The following is a 13,864-nucleotide window of genomic DNA, read 5'->3' as shown; positions in this document are numbered from 1 at the left end:
ATGTATAGTCTGAACGTCCAATACCACTGAGAATTCATTTTCACTTCATCTTCAGAAAACACTGTCTTTTTAAGAGCTTTGCTGCCCCGTGTGAGGATCTAACTCACGACCTTCAGATTATGAGACTGACGCGCTACCTACTGCGCTAACGAAGCACATTTAATCAACAAATCGAAAGAAAAAATGATCGATACCGACCTTCACTTTTTGACAGTGACGTTGTAAGCACCGTGCCAAAATGTATGGTCTGAAAAACCACAACACCTGAGAAAAAAACAATGATTTCATTCTAAAGTAAAACAATTTGATATTGACCTTAAGATGTGGTTTCCACCGTGACAAAAGTATGTATTGTCTGAAAGTCCAAAACGACTGAGAATTAATTTTCACCTTCAGACAACACTGTCTTTCTATAAACTTTGCTGCCCAGTGTGAGGATCGAACTCACGACCTTCAGATTATGAGACTGACGCGCTGCACGCTGCGCCAACGAGGCACTTTTAGACATAGAGCGTAAAGAAAAAATATCGATAACGACCTTCAGATTTTGATAGTGACGTTGTAAGCACCGTGCCAAAATGTATGGTCTGAAAGTCCACAACACCTAAGAAATAAACAATGATTTCATTCTAAAGTAAAAAATATAGATATCGATACCGACCTTCAGATTTTGACAGTGACGTTGTAAGCACCGTGACAAAAGTATGTATCGTCTGAACGTCCAATACCACTGAGAATTAATTTTCACTTCATCTTCAGAAAACACTTTCTTATTAAAAGCTTTGCTGCCCCGTGTGAGGATCGAACTCACGACCTTCAGATTATGAGACTGACGCGCTACCTACTGCGCTAACGAGGCACATTTAATCAATAAATCGAAAGAAAAAACTATCAATACCGACCTTCACTTTTTGACAGTGACGTTGTAAGCACCGTGCCAAAATGTATGGTCTGAAAAACCACAACACCTGAGAAAAAAACTATGATTTCATTCTAAAGTAAAACAATTTGATATCGACCTTAAGATGTGGTTTCCACCGTGACAAAAGTATGTATTGTCTGAAAGTCCAAAACCACTGAGAATTCATTTTCACCTTCAGACAACACTGTCTTTTTATAAGCTTTGCAGCCCCGTGTGAGGATCGAACTCACAACCTTCAGATTATGAGACTGACGCGCTGCCTGCTGCACCAACGAGGCACTTCTAAACATTAAGCGTAAAGAAAAAATATCGATAACGACCTTCAGATTTTGACAGTGACGTTGTAAGCACCGTGCCAAAATGTATGGTCTGAAAGTCCACATCACCTGAGAAAAAAACTATGATTTCATTCTAAAGTAAAAAATATAGATATGGATACCGACCTTCAGATTTTGACAGTGACGTTGTAAGCACCGTGACAAAAGTATGTATCGTCTGAACGTCCAATACCACTGAGAATTAATTTTCACTTCATCTTCAGAAAACACTGTTTTTTTAAAAGCTTTGCTGCCCTGTGTGAGGATCGAACTCACGACCTTCAGATTATGAGACTGACGCGCTGCCTGCTGCGCCAACGAGGCACTTTTAAACATTAAGCGTAAAGAAAAAATATCGATAACGACCTTCACTTTTTGACAGTGACGTTGTAAGCACCGTGCCAAAATGTATGGTCTGAAAAACCACAACACCTGAGAAAAAAACAATGATTTCATTCTAAAGTAAAAAATATAGATATCGACCTTAAGATGTGGTATCCACTGTGACAAAAGTATGTATTGTCTGGAAGTCCAAAACCACTGAGAATTAATTTTCACTTCATCTTCAGACAACACTTTCTTATTAAAAGCTTTGCTGCCCCGTGTGAGGATCGAACTCACGACCTTCAGATTATGAGACTGACGCGCTACCTACTGCGCTAACGAGGCACATTTAACCAACAAATCGAAAGAAAAAATTATCAATACCGACCTTCACTTTTTGACAGTGACGTTGTAAGCACCGTGCCAAAATGTATGGTCTGAAAAACCACAACACCTGAGAAAAAAACTATGATTTCATTCTAAAGTAAAACAATTTGATATCGACCTTAAGATGTGGTTTCCACCGTGACAAAAGTATGTATTGTCTGAAAGTCCAAAAGCACTGAGAATTCATTTTCACCTTCAGACAACACTGTCTTTTTATAAGCTTTGCAGCCCCGTGTGAGGATCGAACTCACGACCTTCAGATTATGAGACTGACGCGCTGCCTGCTGCACCAACGAGGAACATTAAATCATTAAGTGTAAGAAAAAATATCGATACCGACCTTCAGATTTTGACAGTGACGTTGTAAGCACCGTGCCAAAATGTATGGTCTGAAAGTCCACAACACCTAAGAAATAAACAATGATTTCATTCTAAAGTAAAAAATATAGATATCGATACCGACCTTCAGATTTTGACAGTGACGTTGTAAGCACCGTGACAAAAGTATGTATCGTCTGAACGTCCAATACCACTGAGAATTAATTTTCACTTCATCTTCAGAAAACACTGTTTTTTTAAAAGCTTTGCTGTCCCGTGTGAGGATCGAACTCACGACCTTCAGATTATGAGACAGACGCGCTGCCTGCTGCGCCAACGAGGCACTTCTATTTATTAAGCGTAAAGAAATAATATCGATAACGACCTTCAGATTTTGACAGTGACGTTGTAAGCACCGTGCCAAAATGTATGGTCTGAAAGTCCACATCACCTGAGAAAAAAACTATGATTTCATTCTAAAGTAAAAAATATAGATATCGACCTTAAGATGTGGTATCCACTGTGACAAAAGTATGTATTGTCTGAAAGTCCAAAACAACTGAGAATTAATTTTCACTTCATCTTCGGACAACACTGTCTTTTTAAAAGCTTTTCTGCCCCGTGTGAGGATCGAACTCACGACCTTCAGATTATGAGACTGACGCGCTACCTACTGCGCTAACGAAGCATATTTAATCGACAAATCGAAAGAAAAAAATATCGATACCGACCTTCACTTTTTGACAGTGACGTTGTAAGCACCGTGCCAAAAGGTATGGTCTGAAAAACCACAACACCTAAGAAAAAAACTATGATTTCATTCTAAAGTAAAACAATTTGATATCGACCTTAAGATGTGGTTTCCACCGTGACAAAAGTATGTATTGTCTGAAAGTCCAAAACCACTGAGAATTAATTTTCACCTTCAGACAACACTGTCTTTTTATAAGCTTTGCTGCCCCGTGTGAGGATCGAACTCACGACCTTCAGATTATGAGACTGACGCGCTGCCTGCTGCGCCAACGAGGCACTTGTAAACATTAAGCGTAAATAAAAAATATCGATAACGACTTTCAGATTTTGACAGTGCCGTTGTAAGCACCGTGCCAAAATGTATGGTCTGAAAGTCCACATCACCTGAGAAAAAAAATATGATTTCATTCTAAAGTAAAAAATATAGATATCGACCTTAAGATGTGGTATCCACTGTGACAAAAGTATGTATTGTCTGAAAGTCCAAAACAACTGAGAATTCATTTTCACTTCATCTTCGGACAACACTGTCTTTTTAAAAGCTTTGCTGCCCCGTGTGAGGATCGAACTCACGACCTTCAGATTATGAGACTGACGCGCTACCTACTGTGCTAACGAAGCACATTTAATCGACAAATCGAAAGAAAAAAATATCGATACCGACCTTCAGATTTTGACAGTGACATTGTAAGCACCGTGCCAAAATGTATGGTCTGAAAGTCGACATCACCTGAGAAAAAAACTATGATTTCATTCTAAAGTAAAAAATATAGATATGGATACCGACCTTCAGATTTTGACAGTGACGTTGTAAGCACCGTGACAAAAGTATGTATCGTCTGAACGTCCAATACCACTGAGAATTAATTTTCACTTCATCTTCAGAAAACACTGTTTTTTTAAAAGCTTTCTTCCCCGTGTGAGGATCGAACTCACGACCTTCAGATTATGAGACTGACGCGCTGCCTGCTGCGCCAACGAGGCACTTTTAAACATTAAGCGTAAAGAAAAAATATCGATAATGACTTTCACTTTTTGACAGTGACGTTGTAAGCACCGTGCCAAAATGTATGGTCTGAAAAACCACAACACCTGAGAAAAAAACAATGATTTCATTCTAAAGTAAAAAATATAGATATCGACCTTAAGATGTGGTATCCACTGTGACAAAAGTATGTATTGTCTGGATGTCCAAAACCACTGAGAATTAATTTTAACTTCATCTTCAGACAACACTTTCTTATTAAAAGCTTTGCTGCCCCGTGTGAGGATCGAACTCACGACCTTCAGATTATGAGACTGACGCACTGCATGCTGCGCCAACGAGGCACTTTTAAACATTAAGCGTAAAGAAAAATATCGATAATGACTTTCACTTTTTGACAGTGACGTTGTAAGCACCGTGCCAAAATGTATGGTCTGAAAAACCACAACACCTGAGAAAAAAACAATGATTTCATTCTAAAGTAAAAAATATAGATATCGACCTTAAGATGTGTTATCCACTGTGACAAAAGTATGTATTGTCTGGAAGTCCAAAACCACTGAGAATTAATTTTCACTTGATCTTCAGAAAACACTTTCTTATTAAAAGCTTTGCTGCCCCGTGTGAGGATCGAACTCACGACCTTCAGATTATGAGACTGACGCGCTACCTACTGCGCTAACGAGGTACATTTAATCAACAAATCGAAAGAAAAAATTATCAATACCGACCTTCACTTTTTGACAGTGACGTTGTAAGCACCGTGCCAAAATGTATGGTCTGAAAAACCACAACACCTGAGAAAAAAACTATGATTTCATTCTAAAGTAAAACAATTTGATATCGACCTTAAGATGTGGTTTCCACCGTGACAAAACGATGTATTGTCTGAAAGTCCAAAACCACTGAGAATTAATTTTCACCTTCAGACAACACTGTCTTTTTATAAGCTTTGCTGACCCGTGTGAGGATCGAACTCACGACCTTCAGTTTATGAGACTGACGCGCTGCCTGCTGCGCCAACGAGGAACTTCTAAACATTAAGCGTAAAGAAAAAATATCGATAACGACCTTCAGATTTTGACAGTGACATTGTAAGCACCGTGCCAAAATGTATGGTCTGAAAGTCGACATCACCTGAGAAAAAAACTATGATTTCATTCTAAAGTAAAAAATATAGATATGGATACCGACCTTCAGATTTTGACAGTGACGTTGTAAGCACCGTGACAAAAGTATGTATCGTCTGAACGTCCAATACCACTGAGAATTAATTTTCACTTCATCTTCAGAAAACACTGTTTTTTTAAAAGCTTTCTTCCCCGTGTGAGGATCGAACTCACGACCTTCAGATTATGAGACTGACGCGCTGCCTGCTGCGCCAACGAGGCACTTTTAAACATTAAGCGTAAAGAAAAAATATCGATAATGACTTTCACTTTTTGACAGTGACGTTGTAAGCACCGTGCCAAAATGTATGGTCTGAAAAACCACAACACCTGAGAAAAAAACAATGATTTCATTCTAAAGTAAAAAATATAGATATCGACCTTAAGATGTGGTATCCACTGTGACAAAAGTATGTATTGTCTGGATGTCCAAAACCACTGAGAATTAATTTTAACTTCATCTTCAGACAACACTTTCTTATTAAAAGCTTTGCTGCCCCGTGTGAGGATCGAACTCACGACCTTCAGATTATGAGACTGACGCACTGCATGCTGCGCCAACGAGGCACTTTTAAACATTAAGCGTAAAGAAAAATATCGATAATGACTTTCACTTTTTGACAGTGACGTTGTAAGCACCGTGCCAAAATGTATGGTCTGAAAAACCACAACACCTGAGAAAAAACAATGATTTCATTCTAAAGTAAAAAATATAGATATCGACCTTAAGATGTGGTATCCACTGTGACAAAAGTATGTATTGTCTGGAAGTCCAAAACCACTGAGAATTAATTTTAACTTCATCTTCAGACAACACTTTCTTATTAAAAGCTTTGCTGCCCTGTGTGAGGATCGAACTCACGACCTTCAGATTATGAGACTGACGCGCTACCTACTGCGCTAACGAGGCACATTTAATCAACAAATCGAAAGAAAAAATTATCAATACCGACCTTCACTTTTTGACAGTGACGTTGTAAGCACCGTGCCAAAATGTATGGTCTGAAAAACCACAACACCTGAGAAAAAAACAATGATTTCATTCTAAAGTAAAACAATTTGATATCGACCTTAAGATGTGGTTTCCACCGTGACAAAAGTATGTATTTTCTGAAAGTCCAAAACCACTGAGAATTAATTTTCACCTTCAGACAACACTGTCTTTTTATAAGCTTTGCTAACCCGTGTGAGGATCGAACTCACGACCTTCGGATTATGAGACTGACGCGCTGCCTGCTGCACCAACCAGGCACATTAAAGCATTAAGTGTAAGAAAAATATCGATACCGACCTTCAGATTTTGACAGTGACGTTGTAAGCACCGTGCCAAAATGTATGGTCTGAAAGTCCACAACACCTAAGAAAAAAACAATGATTTCATTCTAAAGTAAAAAATATAGACATCGATACCGACCTTCAGATTTTACAGTGACGTTGTAAGCACCGTGACAAAAGTATGTATAGTCTGAACGTCCAATACCACTGAGAATTCATTTTCACTTCATCTTCAGAAAACACTGTCTTTTTAAGAGCTTTGCTGCCCCGTGTGAGGATCTAACTCACGACCTTCAGATTATGAGACTGACGCGCTACCTACTGCGCTAACGAAGCACATTTAATCAACAAATCGAAAGAAAAAATGATCGATACCGACCTTCACTTTTTGACAGTGACGTTGTAAGCACCGTGCCAAAATGTATGGTCTGAAAAACCACAACACCTGAGAAAAAAACAATGATTTCATTCTAAAGTAAAACAATTTGATATTGACCTTAAGATGTGGTTTCCACCGTGACAAAAGTATGTATTGTCTGAAAGTCCAAAACGACTGAGAATTAATTTTCACCTTCAGACAACACTGTCTTTCTATAAACTTTGCTGCCCAGTGTGAGGATCGAACTCACGACCTTCAGATTATGAGACTGACGCGCTGCACGCTGCGCCAACGAGGCACTTTTAGACATAGAGCGTAAAGAAAAAATATCGATAACGACCTTCAGATTTTGATAGTGACGTTGTAAGCACCGTGCCAAAATGTATGGTCTGAAAGTCCACAACACCTAAGAAATAAACAATGATTTCATTCTAAAGTAAAAAATATAGATATCGATACCGACCTTCAGATTTTGACAGTGACGTTGTAAGCACCGTGACAAAAGTATGTATCGTCTGAACGTCCAATACCACTGAGAATTAATTTTCACTTCATCTTCAGAAAACACTTTCTTATTAAAAGCTTTGCTGCCCCGTGTGAGGATCGAACTCACGACCTTCAGATTATGAGACTGACGCGCTACCTACTGCGCTAACGAGGCACATTTAATCAATAAATCGAAAGAAAAAACTATCAATACCGACCTTCACTTTTTGACAGTGACGTTGTAAGCACCGTGCCAAAATGTATGGTCTGAAAAACCACAACACCTGAGAAAAAAACTATGATTTCATTCTAAAGTAAAACAATTTGATATCGACCTTAAGATGTGGTTTCCACCGTGACAAAAGTATGTATTGTCTGAAAGTCCAAAACCACTGAGAATTCATTTTCACCTTCAGACAACACTGTCTTTTTATAAGCTTTGCAGCCCCGTGTGAGGATCGAACTCACAACCTTCAGATTATGAGACTGACGCGCTGCCTGCTGCACCAACGAGGCACTTCTAAACATTAAGCGTAAAGAAAAAATATCGATAACGACCTTCAGATTTTGACAGTGACGTTGTAAGCACCGTGCCAAAATGTATGGTCTGAAAGTCCACATCACCTGAGAAAAAAACTATGATTTCATTCTAAAGTAAAAAATATAGATATGGATACCGACCTTCAGATTTTGACAGTGACGTTGTAAGCACCGTGACAAAAGTATGTATCGTCTGAACGTCCAATACCACTGAGAATTAATTTTCACTTCATCTTCAGAAAACACTGTTTTTTTAAAAGCTTTGCTGTCCCGTGTGAGGATCGAACTCACGACCTTCAGATTATGAGACAGACGCGCTGCCTGCTGCGCCAACGAGGCACTTCTATTTATTAAGCGTAAAGAAATAATATCGATAACGACCTTCAGATTTTGACAGTGACGTTGTAAGCACCGTGCCAAAATGTATGGTCTGAAAATCCACATCACCTGAGAAAAAACTATGATTTCATTCTAAAGTAAAAAATATAGATATCGACCTTAAGATGTGGTATCCACTGTGACAAAAGTATGTATTGTCTGAAAGTCCAAAACCACTGAGAATTAATTTTCACTTCATCTTCGGACAACACTTTCTTATTAAAAGCTTTGCTGCCCCGTGTGAGGATCGAACTCACGACCTTCAGATTATGAGACTGACGCGCTACCTACTGCGCTAACGAAGCACATTTAACCGACAAATCGAAAGAAAAAATATCGATACCGACCTTCACTTTTTGACAGTGACGTTGTAAGCACCGTGCCAAAATGTATGGTCTGAAAAACCACAACACCTAAGAAAAAAACTATGATTTCATTCTAAAGTAAAACAATTTGATATCGACCTTAAGATGTGGTTTCCACCGTGACAAAAGTATGTATTGTCTGAAAGTCCAAAACCACTGAGAATTCATTTTCACCTTCAGACAACACTGTCTTTTTATAAGCTTTGCTGCCCCGTGTGAGGATCGAACTCACGACCTTCAGATTATGAGACTGACGCGCTGCCTGCTGCGCCAACGAGGCACTTGTAAATCATTAAGTGTAAGTAAAAATATCGATACCGACCTTCAGATTTTGACAGTGCCGTTGTAAGCACCGTGCCAAAATGTATGGTCTGAAAGTCCACATCACCTGAGAAATAAACAATGATTTCATTCTAAAGTAAAAAATATAGATATCGACCTTAAGATTTTGAAGTGAGTATCCACTGTGACAAAAGTATGTATCGTCTGAACGTCCAATACAACTGAGAATTCATTTTCACTTCATCTTCGGACAACACTGTCTTTTTAAAAGCTTTGCTGCCCCGTGTGAGGATCGAACTCACGACCTTCAGATTATGAGACTGACGCGCTACCTACTGTGCTAACGAAGCACATTTAATCGACAAATCGAAAGAAAAAAATATCGATACCGACCTTCACTTTTTGACAGTGACGTTGTAAGCACCGTGCCAAAAGGTATGGTCTGAAAAACCACAACACCTGAGAAAAAAACTATGATTTCATTCTAAAGTAAAACAATTTGATATCGACCTTAAGATGTGGTTTCCACCGTGACAAAAGTATGTATTGTCTGAAAGTCCAAAACCACTGAGAATTAATTTTCACCTTCAGACAACACTGTCTTTTTATAAGCTTTGCTGCCCCGTGTGAGGATCGAACTCACGACCTTCAGATTATGAGACTGACGCGCTGCCTGCTGCGCCAACGAGGCACTTATAAACATTAAGCGTAAATAAAAAATATCGATAACGACTTTCAGATTTTGACAGTGACGTTGTAAGCACCGTGCCAAAATGTATGGTCTGAAAGTCCACATCACCTGAGAAAAAAAATATGATTTCATTCTAAAGTAAAAAATATAGATATCGACCTTAAGATGTGGTATCCACTGTGACAAAATTATGTATTGTCTGAAAGTCCAAAACAACTGAGAATTAATTTTCACTTCATCTTCGGACAACACTGTCTTTTTAAAACCTTTGCTGCCCTGTGTGAGGATCGAACTCACGACCTTCAGATTATGAGACTGACGCGCTACCTACTGGGCTAACGAAGCACATTTAATCAACAAATCGAAAGAAAAAAATATCAATACCGACCTTCACTTTTTGACAGTGACGTTGTAAGCACCGTGCCAAAATGTATGGTCTGAAAAACCACAACACCTGAGAAAAAAAAAATGATTTCATTCTAAAGTAAAACAATTTGATATCGACCTTAAGATGTGGTTTCCACCGTGACAAAAGTATGTATTGTCTGAAAGTCCAAAACCACTGAGAACTCATTTTCACCATCAGACAACACTGTCTTTTTATAAGCTTTGCTGACCCGTGTGAGGATCGAACTCACGACCTTCAGATTATGAGACTGACGCGCTGCCTGCTGCACCAACGAGGCACATCAAATCATTGAGTGTAAGAAAAAATATCTATACCGACCTTCAGATTTTGACAGTGACGTTGTAAGCACCGTGCCAAAATGTATGGTCTGAAAAACCACAACACCTGAGAAAAAAACTATGATTTCATTCTAAAGTAAAACAATTTGATATCGACCTTAAGATGTGGTTTCCACCGTGACAAAAGTATGTATTGTCTGAAAGTCCAAAACGACTGAGAATTTATTTTCACCTTCAGACAACAGTCTTTTTATAAGCTATGCTGCCCCGTGTGAGGATCGAACTCACGACCTCCAGATTAGGAGACTGACGCGCTGCCTGCTGCACCAACGAGGCACATTAAATCTTTAAATGTAAGAAAAAATATCGATACCGACCTTCACTTTTTGACAGTGACGTTGTAAGCACCGTGCCAAAATGTATGGTCTGAAAGTCCACAACACCTAAGAAAAAAACAATGATTTCATTCTAAAGTAAAAAATATAGATATCGATACCGACCTTCAGATTTTGACAGTGACGTTGTAAGCACCGTGCCAAAATGTATGGTCTGAAAGTCCACAACACCTAAGAAAAAAACAATGATTTCATTCTAAATTAAAAAATATAAATATCGATACCGACCTTCAGATTTTGACAGTGACGTTGTAAGCACCGTGACAAAAGTATGTATCGTCTGAACGTCAAATACCACTGAGAATTAATTTTCACTTAATCTTCAGAAAACACTGTCTTTAAAAAGCTTGGCTGCCCCGTGTGAGGATCGAACTCACGACCTTCAGATTATGAGACTGAGGCAGTGCCTGCTGCGCCAACGAGGCACTTTCAAACAATAAGCGTAAAGAAAAAATATCGATAACGACCTTCAGATTTTGACAGTGACGTTGTAAGCACCGTGCCAAAATGTATGGTCTGAAAGTCCACAACACCTGAGAAAAAAACTATGATTTCATTCGAAAGTAAGAAATATAGATATCGACCTTAAGATGTGGTATCCACCGAAACAAAAGCATGTATTGTCTGAAAGTCCAAAACATCTGAGAATTAATTGTCACTTATTCTTCAGACAACACTTTCTTTTTAAAATCTTTGCTGCCCCGTGTGAGGATCTAACTCACGACCTTCAGATTATGAGACTGAGGCGCTGACTGCTGCACCAACCAGGCACATTAAAGCGTTAGGTGTAAGAAAAAATATCGATACCGACCTTCAGATTTTGACAGTGACGTTGTAAGCACCGTGCCAAAATGTATGGTCTGAAAGTCCACAACACCTAAGAAAAAAACAATGATTTCATTCTAAAGTAAAAAATATAGATATCGATACCGACCTTCAGATTTTACAGTGACGTTGTAAGCACCGTGACAAAAGTATGTATCGTCCGAACGTCCAATACCACTGAGAATTAATTTTCACTCTTCAGACAACACTGTCTTTTTAAGAGCTTTGCTGCCCCGTGTGAGGATCGAACTCACGACCTTCAGATTATGAGACTGACGCGCTGCCTGCTGCGCCAACGAGGCACCTGTAAACATTAAGCGTAAAGAAAAAATATCGATAACGACTTTCAGATTTTGACAGTGACGTTGTAAGCACCGTGCCAAAATGTATGGTCTGAAAGTCCACATCACCTGAGAAAAAAAATATGATTTCATTCTAAAGTAAAAAATATAGATATCGACCTTAAGATGTGGTATCCACTGTGACAAAAGTATGTATTGTCTGAAAGTCCAAAAGAACAGAGAATTAATTTTCACTTCATCTTCGGACAACACTGTCTTTTTAAAACCTTTGCTGCCCTGTGTGAGGATCGAACTCATGACCTTCAGATTATGAGACTGATGCGCTACCTACTGGGCTAACGAAGCACATTTAATCGACAAATCGAAAGAAAAAAATATCAATACCGACCTTCACTTTTTGACAGTGACGTTGTAAGCACCGTGCCAAAATGTATGGTCTGAAAAACCACAACACCTGAGAAAAAAACTATGATTTCATTCTAAAGTAAAACAATTTGATATCGACCTTAAGATGTGGTTTCCACCGTGACAAAAGTATGTATTGTCTGAAAGTCCAAAACGACTGAGAATTTATTTTCACCTTCAGACAACAGTCTTTTTATAAGCTTTGCTGCCCCGTGTGAGGATCGAACTCACGACCTCCAGATTATGAGACTGACGCGCTGCCTGCAGCACCAACGAGGCACATTAAATCTTTAAATGTAAGAAAAAATATCGATACCGACCTTCACTTTTTGACAGTGACGTTGTAAGCACCGTGCCAAAATGTATGGTCTGAAAGTCCACAACACCTAAGAAAAAAACAATGATTTCATTCTAAAGTAAAAAATATAGATATCGATACCGACCTTCAGATTTTGACAGTGACGTTGTAAGCACCGTGCCAAAATGTATGGTCTGAAAGTCCACAACACCTAAGAAAAAAACTATGATTTCATTCTAAATTAAAAAATATAAATATCGATACCGACCTTCAGATTTTGACAGTGACGTTGTAAGCACCGTGACAAAATGTATGGTCTGAAAAACCACAACACCTGAGAAAAAAACTATGATTTCATTCTAAAGTAAAACAATTTGATATCGACCTTAAGATGTGGTTTCCACCGTGACAAAAGTATGTATTGTCTGAAAGTCCAAAACCACTGAGAATTAATTTTCACCTTCAGACAACACTGTCTTTTTATAAGCTTTGCTGCCCTGTGTGAGGATCAAACTCACGACCTTCAGATTATGAGACTGACGCGCTGCCTGCCGCGCCAACGAGGCACTTTTAAACATTCATCGTAAAGAAAAAATATTGATACCGACCTTCAGATTTTGACAGTGACGTTGTAAGCACCGTGCCAAAATGTATGGTCTGAAAGTCCACAACACCTGAGAAAAAAACTATGATTTCATTCTAAAGTAAAAAATATAGATATCGACCTTAAGATGTGGTATCCACCGTGACAAAAGTATGTATTGTCTGAAAGTCCAAAACATCTGAGAATTAATTGTCACTTATTCTTCAGACAACACTTTCTTTTTAAAATCTTTGCTGCCCCGTGTGAGGATCTAACTCACTACCTTCAGATTATGAGACTGACGCGCTACCTACTGCGCTAACGAAGCACATTTAATCAACAAATCGAAAGAAAAAATTATCGATACCGACCTTCACTTTTTGACAGTGACGTTGTAAGCACCGTGCCAAAATGTATGGTCTGAAAAACCACAACACCTGAGAAAAAAACTATGATTTCATTCTAAAGTAAAACAATTTGATATCGACCTTAAGATGTGGTTTCCACCGTGACAAAAGTATGTATTGTCTGAAAGTCCAAAACCACTGAGAATTAATTTTCACCTTCAGACAACACTGTCTTTTTATAAGCTTTGCTGCCCCGTGTGAGGATCAAACTCACGACCTTCAGATTATGAGACTGACGCGCTGCCTGCCGCGCCAACGAGGCACTTTTAAACATTCATCGTAAAGAAAAAATATTGATACCGACCTTCAGATTTTGACAGTGACGTTGTAAGCACCGTGCCAAAATGTATGGTCTGAAAGTCCACAACACCTGAGAAAAAAACTATGATTT

General features: G+C 38.7%; 12 non-coding genes across 12 annotated transcripts; all 12 read right to left on the bottom strand.

The window, feature by feature from the left end:
* Positions 1-786: 786 nt before the first annotated feature.
* trnam-cau (transfer RNA methionine (anticodon CAU)) lies at positions 787-859 on the bottom strand. Its single transcript has one exon. It is a non-coding gene; the product is annotated as a tRNA-Met (tRNA).
* A 976-nt stretch (positions 860-1,835) lies between these two features.
* trnam-cau (transfer RNA methionine (anticodon CAU)) lies at positions 1,836-1,908 on the bottom strand. The gene has a single exon. It is a non-coding gene; the product is annotated as a tRNA-Met (tRNA).
* Positions 1,909-2,883: 975 nt separating this feature from the next.
* On the bottom strand, positions 2,884-2,956 carry trnam-cau (transfer RNA methionine (anticodon CAU)). Its single transcript has one exon. It is a non-coding gene; the product is annotated as a tRNA-Met (tRNA).
* Positions 2,957-3,224: 268 nt separating this feature from the next.
* Positions 3,225-3,297, bottom strand: trnam-cau (transfer RNA methionine (anticodon CAU)). Its single transcript has one exon. It is a non-coding gene; the product is annotated as a tRNA-Met (tRNA).
* A 1,324-nt stretch (positions 3,298-4,621) lies between these two features.
* On the bottom strand, positions 4,622-4,694 carry trnam-cau (transfer RNA methionine (anticodon CAU)). Its single transcript has one exon. It is a non-coding gene; the product is annotated as a tRNA-Met (tRNA).
* Positions 4,695-6,012: 1,318 nt separating this feature from the next.
* On the bottom strand, positions 6,013-6,085 carry trnam-cau (transfer RNA methionine (anticodon CAU)). Its single transcript has one exon. It is a non-coding gene; the product is annotated as a tRNA-Met (tRNA).
* Positions 6,086-7,417: 1,332 nt separating this feature from the next.
* On the bottom strand, positions 7,418-7,490 carry trnam-cau (transfer RNA methionine (anticodon CAU)). The gene has a single exon. It is a non-coding gene; the product is annotated as a tRNA-Met (tRNA).
* A 975-nt stretch (positions 7,491-8,465) lies between these two features.
* On the bottom strand, positions 8,466-8,538 carry trnam-cau (transfer RNA methionine (anticodon CAU)). Its single transcript has one exon. It is a non-coding gene; the product is annotated as a tRNA-Met (tRNA).
* A 267-nt stretch (positions 8,539-8,805) lies between these two features.
* Positions 8,806-8,878, bottom strand: trnam-cau (transfer RNA methionine (anticodon CAU)). Its single transcript has one exon. It is a non-coding gene; the product is annotated as a tRNA-Met (tRNA).
* A 620-nt stretch (positions 8,879-9,498) lies between these two features.
* Positions 9,499-9,571, bottom strand: trnam-cau (transfer RNA methionine (anticodon CAU)). Its single transcript has one exon. It is a non-coding gene; the product is annotated as a tRNA-Met (tRNA).
* A 950-nt stretch (positions 9,572-10,521) lies between these two features.
* trnar-ccu (transfer RNA arginine (anticodon CCU)) lies at positions 10,522-10,594 on the bottom strand. Its single transcript has one exon. It is a non-coding gene; the product is annotated as a tRNA-Arg (tRNA).
* A 1,113-nt stretch (positions 10,595-11,707) lies between these two features.
* Positions 11,708-11,780, bottom strand: trnam-cau (transfer RNA methionine (anticodon CAU)). Its single transcript has one exon. It is a non-coding gene; the product is annotated as a tRNA-Met (tRNA).
* Positions 11,781-13,864: the final 2,084 nt, after the last annotated feature.

This window comes from Salmo salar, chromosome ssa02, assembly GCF_905237065.1.
Source record: "Salmo salar chromosome ssa02, Ssal_v3.1, whole genome shotgun sequence".
NCBI lineage: Eukaryota > Metazoa > Chordata > Actinopteri > Salmoniformes > Salmonidae > Salmo > Salmo salar.
This window is presented reverse-complemented; position numbering and strand designations above follow the sequence as displayed.